Raw genomic sequence first — 16924 nt, 5'->3', positions numbered from 1 at the left:
TTTTTAAACCAATTTTTCAGCATATGTGTGGGACAGCCTGACTGAAAATATAGTTGATGTGATGTATATGAAATTCCTTCTGGGATTTTGAGGAGCACATCAGGAGACAGATTGTTCCCTCCAGGGTGAGAGAAGCTAGGATATAATGAGAAGGCCATGCAATATCCTATCAGGAGAGAAATGTCCTGTGACAACTAAAGAGTGGTTTCAAAACAAACTTCAAATCCAAAGTCAAAAAGACAGACACTGAATTGCAGGCGTTATTTGACCATGGAGATGCTTCTCATTTGAGTAACCCTGTTCCGAGGACAGCAGCATCAGGGATTTATTTGTTTACTGAGGGTGATGAATCTCTGAGTATTTCCAGGTAAACGAGGATGTACTTGGAGTATATAGAAAAATGTGGTTTTAACATATTAACTGCTTCATGAATAGATCACTGGATTATGAGCATCCATTCTTCTCCCAATTACGGGCACCTGCTCCAAGCAATTTGGTTGAGTATCCGAAGGATTTTGAAAACTAAACTTACTGATCTATAAGCAGGTTGCTGCCACTGAGTTTCTAATCAACCATGTGAATTTCAGCACTTATCCAATCGTCTCACAGCCAGATCCCTGTAGGATATAGAAATTATTTATTAGAAGAAAAATATTGTTCACTGCAGCTATGCATACATGCATGCTATTTTACTTTAGCTGATACTTTCAGTTTTTAAATACATGCACTGAAATTTTTATTTTCGTTTCATTCTCTGTGCACTTTCTCTACATACCAAAAGAAATTTTCCTTGATATTGACCCACAATATTCTCTGTCAGTAGAGTCTAAAATAGCTCAGCTACTTTTTTTTTTTGTTGTTGTTGTTTAGTTTAAGATTTATTTGGCAAACTTGGTCAGGCTTTCAGGATTCCATCCAAGCATGTCCATATCTCCGCAACCTTTCCTGGCACTTCCATTTCAACCAAGTAGAATTAGCCTTTTCTTTTGCTTTGTGTTCCTACTTCAACAAATTTCTATGTTCGCCATAAATCACTCTGTTGTTCATGATTCTTTACAAATCTCTCTACTCCTAGACTGTAAACTATTCAAGGACAATAACTTATTTGTCTTTTTGTCTCCATCACCTAACACAGTATCTGGTACCTAATAGGTGTCCAATATTGATAAATGAATAAATAAATGTATAAATGAGTAACTATACAGAGGACCTCCATTGGTTGACTTTGTTTACCAGATGCTTCCAATTCTGTGACGATTAAAATTTGAAGACATATACTTATTCATTTTTCTTTTTTCCCAAAAAAAATCACTACCATAAACAACTTGATATTATATGACCTGGATTAAATTCTTTTGTTCTGTCATTAAATAGAAATTATCTTTTAAAAACTAATATCTAATCATCTAAACAAAATCCACTTCAAATTTCAACTTACCTAGTAAAAGAGAAGTATACAAAATCACTAACCAGGAATTAGATGATAATAACATCATCACTGATGAGTTCTTGGTAGCTCCTTCCATTTACTACCATTTTTCTTTTCACTTGGCTGTTCACTACTGAGAGATTGGAAATAAAGCCTATTTTAGCTCTTGGTACTTCACACTGAAAATAATTTTTCCTATCTGCTTTTGCAAAATGATACCATAAGAAACACCCAGGGTACTCTTTAAAATTCAGTGTAAAAAGTTTTGATATCCATAGCAGTAATAAAATCAACTGTCAACCAGATATCATTCTGCAGTATGATAACTAGTTTTTAAAAAATGTATTACGTGTGTCATTCATCTGGACACTTGAAAATGGTCATTTAACTATTTTCTGTGTGTAAAGCCCATCTATTATATCTGATTATAATCTATCAAATCTAATCTAATCTTACTGTTAGCTGGGCAAGCAGATTCTCAATATTTTAGAACTTAGAGTAATGGGAAAAATATTTCCTTTTTGTATATTCAGAATTCCTTTCTGTCAATGTCAATACTCAGTCTGCAAAATATTAATGTTCAGAAATTTTGTCTTCCTGATTAACCCAGATCTTTCATATTCTACCTGATCCCCCACCCCCAACTCCCAATCCTGGATCCATTTTGTACTGCCTCGTGTGAGCGAGAAAGACCCAAGACACATTTCTGCTCCTTGTGTGCACCATGCAAGTCCTATTTGCTTTGGATTCTCTCATTTTTTGCAGTGAAGCACTTATAGGACAAACAGATTGCTCCAGCATGCCATACTTGTGGCAGAAAAAGTCAGGTGCAAAATGCTGAGATGCTGATGATTCTCATTCCCCAATATAATTCATGATTATTTCCCCAATATGAAGATGTCTGTTTTCTTCATGGTAGGTATCTTAGTTATCTAGTGCTGCTACAAAAGAAATGCCACAAGCGGATGGCTTTAACAAACAGAAATTTATTCTTTCACAGCGAAGGAAACTAGAAGTCTGAATTCAGGATGCCAGCGCCAGGGGAAGGCTTTCTCTCTCTGTCAGTTCTGGGGGAAGGTCCTTGTCATCAACCTTCCCCTGGTCTAGGTGATTCCCAGTGCAGGGACCCCAGGTCCAAAGGACACACTCTGCTCAGGTGCTTTTTTCTTGGTGTGATGAGGTTCCACTCCTCTCTGCTCAATTCTCTCTTTTATATCTCAAAAGAGATTAACTCAAGATACAACCTAATCCTGTAGATTGAGTTCTGCCTTATTAACTAACATAACTGCCTCTAATCCTGCTTCATTAAGATCATCCAGATTAAGATTTAAAACCCATAAAATAATCACATCAGATCACTAAATAGTGGACAACCACACAAAGCTGGGAATCATAGTCTAACCAAATTGTAACACATTTTTGGGGGACACAATTCAATTTATAAGAGTGGGAATGTCCTAGATTCATACTGTATTCACCTTAATACCAAGAAGAATGCTGTTGTTGTTAGGTGCCATCTAGTCGGTTCCGACTCGTAGCAAGCCTATGTGCAACAGAATGAAACACTGCCCAGTCCTGCAGCATCCTCACAATCGTTGTCATGCTTGAGCCCTTTGTTGCAGCCACTGTGTCAGTCCATCTCATTGAGGGTCTTCCTCTTTTTATCTGACCCCCTACTTTACCAGGTATGATGTCCTTCCCTGGGGACTGATCCCTCCTGATAACATGTCCAAAATATGTGAGACATAGTCTCACCATCCTTGCTTCTAAGGAACATTCTGGTTGTACTTCTTCCAAGACAGACCTGTTCATTCTTTTGACAGTCCATGGTATATTCAATATTCTTCACCAACAACACAATTCAAAGGTGTTAGTTCTTCTGTCTTCCTTATTCATCTTCCAGATTTTGCATGCATATGAGGCTATTGAAAAGAAAATGGTTTGGGTCAGGCGCACTTGAGTCTCCAAAGTGACATCTTTGCTTTTTAACACTTTAGAGAGGTCTTTTGCAGCAGATTTTCCCAATGCAATGCAACTTTCGATTTCTTGACTGCTGCTTCCATGGGTGTTGATTGTGGAACGAAGTAAAATGAAATCCTTGACAATTCAGTCTTTTCTCTATTTATCATGATGTTGCTTATTGGTCCTGTTGCGAGGATTTTTGTTTTCTTTATGTCGAGGCATAATCCATACTGAAGGCTGTGGTCTTTGATCTTCATCAGTAAGTGCTTCAAGTCCTCTTCACTTTCAGCAAGCAAGGTCATGCCATCTATACAGTAAATTGTTAATGAGTCTTCCTCCAATCTTGATGCCCCATTCTTCTTCATATAGTCCAGTTTCTCTGATTATTTGCTCAGCATACAGATTGAATAAGTATGGTGAAAAGATATGACCCTGACACACATCTTTCCTGACTTTAAACCATGCAGTATCTGCTTGTTCTGTTCGAATGACTGCCTCTTGATCTATGTACAGGTTCCTCATGAGCACAATTAAGTGTTCTGGAATTCCCATTCTTCGCAATGTTATCCATAATTTTTTATGATCCACACAGTTGAATGCCTTTGGATAGTCAGTAAAACACAGGTAAACATCTTTCTGATTTTCTCTGCTTTCAACCAAGATCCATCTGACATCGGCAGTGATACCCTAGTTGCACATCTTCTTCTGAATCCAGCATGAATTTCTAGCAGTTCCCTGTCCATGTACTGCTGCAGCCGCTTTTGAATGATCTTCAGCAAAATTTTACTTGTGTGTGATATTAATGATATTGTTCGATAATTTCTGCATTTGGTTGGATCACCTTTCTTGAGAATAGGCATATGGATCTCTTCCAGTCGATTGACCAGGTACCTGTTTTCCAGATTTCTTAACATAGATAAGTGAGCCCTTCCAGTTCTGTATCCGTTTGTTGAAACATCTCAGTTGGTATCCTGTCAATTCCTGGAGCCTTATTACTCGCCAACGGCTTCTGTGGTGCTTGGGCTTCCTCCTTCAGTACCATTGGTTCCTGATCATATGTTAACTCCTGAAATGGTTGAATGTTGACCAATTCTTTTTGGTGTAGTGACTGAAAAAGCGCAACAGAAGATTTCAAACAGCAGCTCAAGAAGTCAGAGGAAAGTATTATAATGACATGTGCAAAGACCTGGAGATAGAAAACCAAAAGGGAAGAACGCTCTTGGCATTTCTCAAGCGGAAAGAACTGAGGAAAAAATTCGAGCCTAGAGTTGCAATATTGAAGGATTCTATGTGAAAATATTTAACAACAGAGAAAGCATCTAAAGAAGATAGAAGGAATACACAGAGTCACTATATCAAAAAGAAGAATGCTGTACAGTGATTAAATTTTTAAATACGTAAACCCGTTGCCATCGAGTCGAGTCCAACTCATAGTGACCCAGTACGATAGAGTAGTACTGCCCCATAGGGTTTCCAAGGAGCAGCTGGTGGCCGAGAACTGCTGAACTTTTGGTTAGTAGCTTAACTCTTAACCACTGCTCCACCAGGGCTCCTTTAAATGCATAGAAATATTTAAATACACTAACAGAGTTTTTTTTTTTTTTTTTTAATCATTTGGCACATAATGTAATTTAAATGATCATGGGAAAAAAGTTACCTTGCATTAATGATTTCTAGCTTGGTAAATTCGGTGCAAGAAAAAAACATTATAACAGAAACTAATTACAAATGCACAAAGTATATTTTAAGTTAATTCATTACGGGTCTTAATGATTTCATTGTGAATTTGCATTCTCAAAAATCTTCATGTAACTGGATTATTACTAATCATATACTATTAATGAACAATTACTGCAAAAGAATCATCTCATAACATTTGATTGAATTAAAACTCTTGCATAAGTTGATTCTAATTTATCAGTAAGACATAACAACCTGTTGATGGCAGAAACAGTGTTTTATACTTCCCCTATCTAGTATGTCTTCTTGTGTTATGTTTTGGCTATATCCAGTGATTAAACTATATTTTTCGGATAAGTACAGAAAATTTCATAGTACAGGTACTATTAAAAAGTGGAGCAAATCCAAAAATAACGGATTAATTCAATCATTTCTATAAGGGGCTACTTAAGTCCGGAACTGATTAAAAAATTGTCAGGTGTTTGGCTTCTGAATTTTTCTGAAAACTAGTCTAGAAGTATCATTCAAAAACGCAAATGTCTCCAATTAACTTCCCCATTTATTATAACTCCCTGGCAAAATGTTGTTCTTTTAAAAATCTTGACAGTACAAGAGTGAGAGATTTTGCTATATTTTACCTATGATGTGTCAACATGTAGAAAAACCTGTAAGTCCTCAACACTTCGAGTAATAAAAAGATGTTATTTCCCCTCTCTCTTAAGTACGCTTTTTGTCATGTCTCTAACAATTTGAGAGTGACTACTTCAGCTTTCTTGTCATTGTCCTTCCATTTGATAAGCAGAACATAAAAATAGATAACTTATGAAAATCTGTGACCAATTCAGAGAATCTGTCAGGGCTGAAAAAGTAGGAAGTGACAGCAGGTCAATAACTCCTTTAAATGTGAACTGGAGCGAAATGGTGCAAATCATTTGAATTCCAGTTACTTTTACAGCTTGTACATATGTTTCTAGCAAGCAAAATACAGAAGGTCTAAACATTTAATTCCTTTAATTCCTTATCTTTCAGCACCTCACTATGAGAATCCTTTAGCCAGAAAAGTGTTTATAAAACCCTCTGTGGACTCCTTAATATAAAATCTTTAGTTTCTCGCATTTTAAGGGAATTAAAAAGCAATTAGTAAAAACAGTAGTAAGTACAAAGTTATGTTTCAAAAAAAAGGAATAGCACTGACTTCAAAACAGGTAAAGTGAAGGGGGCAAAAAGGTCATTTCTAAACTCTTTCAGCTTGAAATTTTTGAGATATTCTGGGAAAATTAATATCACCTTTATATGCTTGTGCATGTCTTCTGATTACAAAAGCAATGCATGTTTACAATTAAAATAAATGAAATTATAAAGGAGAAAATAGAACATGAAAAACTTTTAATATTTTAGCAATACAGTTAAATCTGTTCACTAAAACAGGGATATATTTTTTAAATATCTGTTCCATGTGTTGTTATAGTGCCTTTGGTAATTTCCTTTTTTTTTTCTTTTATGATTTTCCAAGTATGCTACCTCTGTGGAAAGAGAGAGAAACAAAGAGAGAAAGAGAAGATGTGTAAGAACATCAAGGTGTTGGCATGTGGATTAAGCCTTTTGGAAACTTCCATCCCAGCCTAGCCACTAGCTAAATGTACTCAGGTGCATAGTACCAGCTGATGCTATGTGGAACAGAAGAACCACCCAACAGAGCCATGGTCACACCACTGACCTATGGAATCATGAGCAGATAAAATTTATTTTTTAAGCCACTATATTTTGAACTAGTTCGTTACACAGCAGTAGATTTTGAAACAAAATTTGTACTTGGAAGTGGGGTGCTGCTGTCAAAGAAACCTAAACAATGTGGTATTAGTTTTAGATCTGGATGACAATCAGGAGCTGAAGGTTGATAAGAACATTTCTACTGAAGACAGGCAAAACATTCGAAAATTGCTACTGGGGACTTCAAAAAAGGGGCCCAAATTATGTACTGACAGAACAAATAGCAAAACTATTGCCTGTGGTAGAATGGAAGATAGAAAATGTAACAAAAAGACTTGTGAGCTAGATAAGGATATTTCTAGGCAGAATGCGGAAAGTGCCAAAGAACTACTTTTAGTTGGATAATATATAGCACAGCTTTCAAGAACCTTCCAGCCCAGCCCAGCTACAAGCTGAATGCAGTCAAGTAAATAACATTCGCCAGCATCATGTGGTACAGAAAAACTGCCCAGCCAAAGCTTGTCCCATTCCTAACCCACAGAATCGAAAATACAGAAAATAATTGTTATTTTTAAGCCAGCGAGTTTTGATGTAATTTGTTCTACAGCAAAAGATAAGTGAACTAATAGAACTTTGGATAAGAAAATGTGCTTTTGACATTATTGGTTTGATGAGGATAAAAGCCAGATTACAAATAGAGTTTAGTAAATGGGAGTTTCAAAAGCAGAAATAGAAATTATAATTTATTTTTCTCCTATTTGGCTATCTTAATTGAAGCCAAAACTCAATTCAGAATACCTAATACTATTTTTTTCACTGAAGTGGAGTTGCACAACTTTTTGTATTAATTTTAATAATTCCTGAAATAAATATTGGATCACATAGGATGGAAGGTCAAAGGTCATGAATTCAATACTATTGTACTTTAAAGGAAGACCTGGTGGCGCACTGGTTAAGAGCTCAGCTGCTAACCAAAAGGTGGGCAGTTCGAATCCACCAGCCCCTCCTTGGAAACTCTATGGGGCAGCTGTACTTTGTCTTATAGGGTCGTTATGAGTGGGAATCGACTTGATGGCAATGGGTTTGGTGTTTTTTTGTTAGTTTGTTTTTCTAGTTATGTATTGTTTTATTTACTTACAATTTAAAAATAAATATCCACTCATTCCAATACATATAACTCAGGTTCCCATACCTATGCTATCTGTGAGAAATTCTGTAGTAATCTAGGGGTGGATCTTGTCATTGTACTATTTAAAAATCAGTCTGTTTCTTAAATTAATAGATAAATAGATTAACAGAATATTTAATTTTTTATGTTTCATGTACACAAATAAAATTATATTGTATTATAATTTATCGTACTTCTTGACACTATTTTTTTTTTTTTGCTTTGCCTACTTTGATAAATATGTGTAAAGGTCACTAATTATAATTGCCATATTTTACTTCATAATTTTGCTTTTTATTCATCACCTCCCTACTGCTTTGTAATGATATTAATATTTTTTAATCTATTACAAACAATAGTGCAATGAATATCTTAACTTATGGCTCTTTGTGATCTTGTAAAAAAATTTCTTTAAGGTACAATACTCAGAAGCAATTCAAAGTTTTGTAGTATACACATCGTAAATTATATTTCTGCAGCTGTTATCATTTACGCCCAGTTAGCAGTGTATTTGAATAGCAAGTTCCCTCTACCCTCACAAATATTGGCATTCATTTGGCTTAATTTGTCTTTACCCCCTGAATTGGTAGTTGAAAAATGGAGTTTTGTTGTTTTTAAATTTGCTTATGCTTGACTATTAGTAAATTGAACAGAGACCTGGTGGCACAATGGTTAAAATGCTCGGCTGCTAACCAAAAGTACTGCAGTTTAAAACCGCCAGCGGATCCGTGAGAGAAAGATGTGGCAGCGTGCTTCTGTAAAGATTTACAGCCTTGAAAACCTATGAGGCATTTCTACTCTGTCCTACAGGGTAGCTATGAGTTGGAATTGACTAGACGGGAGTGGATTTTTATTAGTAAATTTAACATCTTTTAATATATTAACTGATTTTTGAACTTTTAGTAACTTGCTTGCTTATATCTTTTGCCATTTTTTTTTCATAGTGAGACTATAGTATTTATTCTGTACATTGATTGTTTGAATAATATATGATTTGTAAGTATATTCAAACAATTTGTAATTATGTATTAACCCTGCTATGCTGTTTTTTGTCTTGCCAAACTTTTTATTTTGATGTAGTTAAAATAACTGATTTTCCCCCCTTATGGTTAATGATTTTACCATCCTGTGCAAAATAATTATTTCTTACCCAGAGGTCATAAATACATTTTCCAATATTTTCTTAGAATAGCTTTAGCTTTTTATCATCTTAAAATAGTTTTTGTACTTAATACTATGAACTATCTGTAGTTTATTTTTGTTTTGGTGTGCCCTATGCACAGCTAATTTGTTCCCAAACCATTTATTGAATAGTCTATCTTTTCCCCATGCTACTTCTATCATATACAGTGTTCCCATAAAATGCTGTAATCTCTTTCAAGGATCTATTCAAATCTATTAATATTGGTCTATTAGTGCCCAATAGCACACTTTTTAAATAATGTAGATAGATAGAAGGCATGACAAGTTACATCAACTTTTTGTCCTTTTAAAAAAAAACTCTTAGTTATTCCTGTAGCTTTAGTGTTGCATGTCCATTTTGAATTAATTTCATTTGTCAAATAACTCCTCCAAATGATTTTAATTCATAGATTATTTAGGGAAGAGTTTTGTGATTCTAATGTTCTTCTTTTTACTGAGTAGGTGTTAAAGAGGCTATATTTGATCTCCACTTCTCTAGTGCACATTGTTTATGATTTTGCAATTAACTTGAATTTTGTTTCTTTTTTTGCACCCTGGTTCAAGAATGTGACATACACATCAGTGTGTCCGAATCTTTCATCTCTCCTAACCAATCCTTTAATTTTTGTATCTATTTTATTCTCTAAACATCTCTCAAGCACCCATCTGCTTATTTTTCTCTACATCTGCCACCACTGCACGGTTCCTGTTATCTTTCACCAATACTACTGAAATTGCCTCCTAATTAGTGTCTCCCTATCCTCATTTGGTCCCCTCTGTTGCTTTCTTTTCACCCCAATGACAGTGATTTTTTGAAACGTGATTCTTTACATGGTCTATTTTTAATTTAGATCTCAGTTAATATTTATTTCATCGGGGAAGCCTTTCCTCTTATTCCTGACTTGTTTAAAATATCCTTTTTCAGACTTTTATAAAACAATGCAATTGTCATTACTAGCACTTTCCTTGGTTGTAACTTCATATTAATTCTTTCTTTATTTGACAAAATATATTTTTCTTCAGCAAGAATGTAAATCCTATGTGTGCAGAAGCCTTATCTTTTTGCCAACTGTATCATCATCCCCTTTACCTAATAGCCAAAATGTAAAATTTCTCTAAAACGTTCAAGGAATGAATGAATACAGATTCTTTGTGGAACTTATTTGGTTTTCACTGTGGCCCAGGGCATTGGTTTTCAAACTGTGATCCAGGAACACTAAATTTGTACAGAGGGGGCTGCCTCAGAAATTGTCAGATTGGGCTCAGGGGCTTGGTACCCAATTTCTGTCTCATCTACTACAGATCTGCCAGCATCTGTGGGATTGTTTTTCATCTAAAATTATGTCCAAAAAATGGCTCTAGTCCCACTATTAAGATAAGTCCTTCTTCAGTATACATTTTTTTGTTTGTATTCACTCTCAGATATTAAGACCCTGAAAGATAAGATCAGATTTTGAGTCTAAAGAACCTGGTCAAGGAGGTCAAATGGATTTTTTTAATCTCACGTTGCATCTAGCCAATTCCCTTTGTAGAGAGAGTACTTAAAGTTTCTGGGGACCAAAGCTCTAGCTTAGTAATATAGAATTGAAATGCCTTGTCCCTTTGTCCTAGTTGGTTCTGCTGGAGGCTGCTTCAATCTAAGTATGTTGGGGGATGAGATTCAAAGATTCTAAGATTCGCCTATTCTGTTGAATGTGCCACAGGCGTTAGAAATTTCATAAGCAATGTGATTTTAACATGGAAAAGGAAGACAAGAAATTATGACTCTAAAGAAAGATCCTATGTTCTACACTAATTAGAATATGGCACACAAAATTACCTGGTTTTAAGAAAATGTTATATTTTAAAACAATATCTTTCTTCCATCTAATTATAGTGAATAGAAAATTTATCTAGAATTTATAAGAGTTATTAGAGACCCTAGTGTCTGATTAGTTGTCTTTGACAAGTAGGTACTTGATATGACAAGTAAGAAAAGTAGATTTCTGTCATCTAGCATAGGCGTGTTGTTTTACAAGAAAAATATATTAAATTATTTTTCAAGGGTTCAATATCTTGATATTCTGAACAAGGGCATAGTGGTTATTTTGAGTTCAGGGTGGTATTGTTGATTGTTTCCTGGAGTCAAATGATTCATATGCCTCATTTCTCAGAGTATCATTGATTTAAGAAAGGATAAGTGCAGATGCTTTGGGTACTGCCTGACATTTTAATATTTCATATAACGAGAACTATTGTCTTACATTCTGGTTATTTTCTAGAATGGTGAAATATGTCAGGGAGGTATGGTAACTCCATAAAAAAAATTTAAAGAAAAAAATTAATGAAGCTTTGTTTGCTTGTTTTTCCTCCATAACAACCTGGTTATTATTTGGCGATAAGGATGGGTTAGGAAGAGCAAATCTACTATCTAAAAGAGATCCAATAAAACTTGTAATTTGCCTTCATAAAGCTGAGACTCTAAAATTAGGCACTATTAACCTAAAAATCTCCCATGCTGCAAATCATGCCTTTTCCTCTCTGTTAACTTGCTATAGAAATGGAAGTGCCGTCACCTTCTCCTGCATTATGACTTGAATTTGCAAGAAAAAAAGATAACTATCTGTACATGGAAATACCATAGTATATGTCTTAGCTATTTAGTGTTACTGTTACAGAAATAACACAAATGGGTGGCTTTATCAAACAGAAATTTATTTTCTCACAGTTTGGGAGGCTAGAAGTCTGAATTCAGGGAAATTCTAGGGAAAGGCTCTCTCTCTGTCAGCTCTAGAGGAAGGTCCTTGTCTCTTCTGAGCTTCTGCTCCTGGGCAATCTTCATGTGGCTTGGCATGTGTCTTCCCCTTGTGTCTGCTCTGCTTGCTTGTTTAATCTCTTTTATATCTCAAAAGAGATTGATTTAAGACACACCCTAACTAATCTTGTTTTATTAACATAACAAAGAAAACCACTTCCCCAATGGGATTATAACCACAGATATTGGGGTTAGGATTTACAACACATATTTTGGGGGGACATAATTCAATCGATAAGAGTATAGTATGATAAACTCTCCAAAGAATATGAGATGTGGACTTAACAAGGCCCATGCTGAAATGCCAAGTTACTCACTATATAAACTTGGCCCAATTGCCTTATCTGTAGAAAGGGGTACTTAAACATGCGGGCTTGTTAAGAAAGATTTCGTGCAGGCTATGGAAAATTCCACTACCTCAAGCAGCTTTGCATTAGAATCCTGCTTTCTTTGCTTAGCTCATCTGGCAGATTTTGCATTAGAATCCTGTTTCCTTTGTTTGTCTCCCTCTCCCACAGCTTTGCATTAGAATCCTGTTACCTTTGCTTGGAAGTTATATGTAAACCCCATTGCGCCTCCATAGTATGATTAAGAATGTTGCTGACATAACTTGTATGAACTCCCTACTTGTAAACCCCTTGAAAGTGACTTTTCCCCTCACCCTCTGGGAGCAGTCTTGACAGCAGCAGCTCTGACTGACTCCTTTCCTTGCACAATGAAATAAAGGTGACTTTCCTGCTCTCCTACCTCAGTCTCTCATTTATTGGCCAATTCGAGTCACACTGAGAAGAACCTGGGGTTTTCACCTGGTAACAGCATAGAAAGTTCTTATCATAGTGAACGACACTGAGTGAAAACATGAACAAAAATGATGGCTAATTTGCTAGTACTATACAGTATAAACAATGTCATAGAAACATTCAGCAAAATTGTGATATATGAAAACAAAAAATGAAAACCCTTTGCCATTGAGTCGATTCTGACTCATAGGACCCTATAAGACAGAGTAGAACTGCCCCACAGGGTTTCCAAGGAGTGGCTGGTAGATTCAAACTTCTTACTCTTTGGTTAGTAGCCAAGCTCTTAAACACTATGCCAGCAGGGGTCCATGATATAATAGTGGCTTATTATTTACAATAGGATACTTTTATTTTATTTCTTAATTAAGCGCAGCTTATCTTCTGTGTCCCACTAAGGACCAATGGCATGACCCCCTTAATTGAGCAAACCTAAACAGCCTCACTCGTTGCTCTGGAAGTGGACTTAACAATATATATTCTATGCCATTTTTCTTTTTCTTTTTTAAAAAAAAAAAGTGCCTTTGCAAACTACTATATCCATATTTAATGATGAAGTCAATTGTACTGGTATAAACTCTGGTATAAACTTGGGTATTGTTAAAACAAAAATCGTATTAAGCCAGTGATAGAAATTGACTGAAGTTTATTGAATATACAATTTGCAAATTGGGGTAACATTTCAACTAGAGTGTCAGAATGTTCCAAAGATGAGAAGAACTTCCAAAATTCTTATACCAAATCTTACTGGCATTGTCATGGGAAAAATAGGTGGGAATAGAACTGATAAATAAATTTGTAGTCAGGAAGAATTTTCATACAGCATTGTCTTGAAGAACAATTAAAATAATTACTGAATTATGCTTAACATCGCCCCTATTCTGACCTTTGGTGTCTGTTTCGCAAAACTAACTGAATTCTTCAAAAGAGCACAATGCCCAAGGCAAAAAGATCTTACTAGTTTATCTACGCCATAGTTTGACTCAAAGTTTCAAAAGGACACCTAAGGGCAATGGCCTGTGTGGATTATCCCAACTTCCATGAAAGACGGAAATCTGGATTCCAGGAGAATTAAAATTGTTTTTTTCAGTATAAAAGTCCAAGTTCTATGATAACCAAATCTCTCCAATGGGGGTGATAGAGAGGACTGGTGACTTGAATCTTAAAAAAGATTGAAAGATCCCTAGTGTGTATGTGTGTGTGTGTGTGCACATGTGTGTAAGCCATGACTAAGAGTGTGTGTGCATTGGGGGGAAGGTAGTTGATTTCTACCTAATGTTTAACTGATTTTTAAAATATCTTTGGACCCACCACACTGGTCCAGTAACTATTGTAATGGCTAAGCACAAGAATGTAAATCAGGACCAGCAGCTTTTTCTGAACATGAAAAAATTTAAGCTTGGCCTAGCTGAGCTATGGTGCCCTGGTGACACAGTGATTAAGAGCTCAAGCTGCTAACCAAAAAGGTTGGTAGTTCGAATCTACCAGCCGCTCCTTGGTAAATCTTATTGGTCAGTTCTACTCTGTCCTGCAGGGTCGAGACAACTGCAACAGGTTTGGTGTTTTTTTTTTTGTTTTGTTTTGTTTTGTTTTTTTAAGCCAAGCTAATTCTAAATGCCTGTGATAATCTTCCTTCAGTGAAGCTCTTCAGCCTTGTGCCTCTACAGAACTCTGTCAGCAAAAACATTCAGAAAGGTCAGCAACCCTAGGCTGCATAGGCTGCTAGAGAACATATAGTTCTTAGTGACAAGGAGTGACAGTGAGAAGCAAAGAAGTAGTGTACTCATCTATATTTTTCTCCTGTCTTGGAACTGCATTAAAATCAGTGCCTCCAGCCACAACCTCTAACCCTTTGCTTTGAAGAAATAAATAAGATACTATCACTTTTGGACGACTCTGACTAGAGAAAATATTTCAGATCTGCCTGTCAATGAGGCATTTGAGTGCTGGAGCAATTAAGTAAAAGAAAGCAAAGGGAGGAGGCTGGAAATAGACCATATGAATTACCCTCATGGCCATCAGCCTTGAAATGTTAAGATTTTTGAATCAGCAAATGCCCTCAGGCAAGTGTGGCTGCCATGTTAGCTTACTTCTTTATATTTTGGTGCAGATTTTCTTGTTTCAAGAAGCTGAGGTTATATTTCATTTTGTAATTTGTCCATCATTTTTAGTTGTTTCATTTGGAGGGTGGGTCTAAATCTCACAGACCACCATTTCCAGAATTCAGAAGCGCTCAACTGGTGAAGTCTTTATCTCCGGGAAATTTATGGCTGGAAAACAAAACCAAATTTATTGCTGATTAGGAGAAGGAAAAATGAGTTTGCATTTTTACAAGTCTGAATTCTTGTTCCATGCAGAAAGATATTTTCACAATTGAGAAATTGAGATGCCTTTTAATTTTATTCCAATATTTATCTTATTTATATGTAACCATAGCATTATTTTTAAAACCCAGAAAATATAATAGGAAAACTACCATAATGTTCCTTACTTCTTTTACACCTCCTCTTATTATTTTTATGCTTTTAATCCTAGTGCTTTCTAACTCATTGTCAGCATATGATACACTATGTTTTTAGATCTATTTTTCTCTCAAATTTTTACATAGTAATTTTTCTTCTTATGGTCTGTGCAGTTTGTTTTACAGTAGTAGTTAACTTAGTTTATCTACTATAAAATATAGCAACAGTAATAATTTTCTTTAAATTAACTCTATTTCATTTTTCCTGGTATTTTGATAATTTGGAAGGTGGTTTATAAATGCATCCTTGTTTTCTAAATTGCTATGCTCAACTCAGTATTGCCTTCCTACTTTCAAAAATATCATTTGACATTTGGAAATTTTATTAAAATCTGTCATTTTGTTCTGGGTTTATAATTACACTCCTTCTTCCTTATTCTAATTATCATTCCAAGCCTGTGATGATAAACCCATCCTGACTGGGAACAATCTTGAATTTAACATGGAGCAGCAACACCTTAACTAAACAGTCATAGTTTGGCACCAAAGATTTGTTCACCGAATTCTCATTTATTTTACCTCCTTATGATATCGATTTACTTCAGGTGCTCCCTGAAATTTCATTATTAATGAGAACGATGGTCATAGGAAGTGTCCACATATAAAATCAGTGACTGTTCTAAAGACTTGACATCTTTGAATAATTGTTTAGTAATTAACTTCATTTAATTTTTGGTGATCATGGAGATCATAATTTCCTACAGAATACAATGCACTTAAGTTTCTTTTTGCCCCCGACAGGACTTAAAAATGGCTTTCTGTCATGATGACAAGTGTTTTATTATATCAGCTTGGAGGCACATTTGCCATCCAAGGAAATCAGTCTCACAGATGATTTATCAATGCCACCTTTTTTCTAGGAAAGTTCTGATGAGGGTGAATTTTAAAATTCATTCGGTGCTTATATTGGCAAAATATAGTCAGAAGTTGCTTCTTTTTGACTGGAACCGCCTTCTTGCAGTAATCCACCAAAATGATGAACACAAAGGGAAAGAGAAGGGGCACCCACTATATGTTCTCTAGGCCTTTTAGAAAGCATGGAGTTGTTCCTTTGGCCACATACATGCGAATCTACAAGAAGGGTGATATTGTAGACATCAAGGGAATGGGCACTGTTCAAAAAGGAATGCCCCAGAAGTGTTACCATGGCAAAACTGGAAGAGTCTACAATGTTACCCAGCATTTTGTTGGCATTGTTGTGAACAAACAAGTTAAAGGAAAGATTCTTGTCAAGAGAATTAATGTGCATATTGAACACATTAAGCACTCAAAGAGCAGAGATAGCTTCCTGAAACGTGTGAAGGAAAATGGTCAGAAAAAGAAGTAAGCCAAAGAGAAAGGTACCTGGGTTCAGCTGAAGTGCCAGCCTGCTCCACCCCAAGAAGCACACTTTGTGAGAACCAGTGGAAAGGAGCCTGAGCTGCTGGAATCTATTCCCTATGAATTCATGGCATAACAGGTGTAAAAATAAAGATGTCTGTGATGTAAAAATAAAAATAAAATATATATAGTCAGAAGTCACTTGCGAGATAGTTCTCTTTTTTGTATCTTCTAAGATCTCTTTCTTTACATGGTTTATTACTAGTATTAAGAACTAATAAAAACACTTTTTTTCCTTTTTTTTTAATTGTAGTTTAGGTTCAGGTTTACAGAACAAATAGTTTCTCATCAAACAGTAGTA

General features: G+C 35.5%; 1 pseudogene; it reads left to right on the top strand.

Annotated features, from left to right (window-relative positions):
* The first annotated feature begins 16205 nt into the window (after window positions 1-16205).
* LOC101344162 (60S ribosomal protein L21 pseudogene) lies at window positions 16206-16699 on the top strand (annotated as a pseudogene).
* The last annotated feature ends 225 nt before the right edge of the window (window positions 16700-16924 follow it).

This window comes from Trichechus manatus, unplaced genomic scaffold, assembly GCF_000243295.1.
Source record: "Trichechus manatus latirostris isolate Lorelei unplaced genomic scaffold, TriManLat1.0 scaffold00163, whole genome shotgun sequence".
Classification (NCBI taxonomy): Eukaryota; Metazoa; Chordata; class Mammalia; order Sirenia; family Trichechidae; genus Trichechus; species Trichechus manatus.
This window is presented reverse-complemented; position numbering and strand designations above follow the sequence as displayed.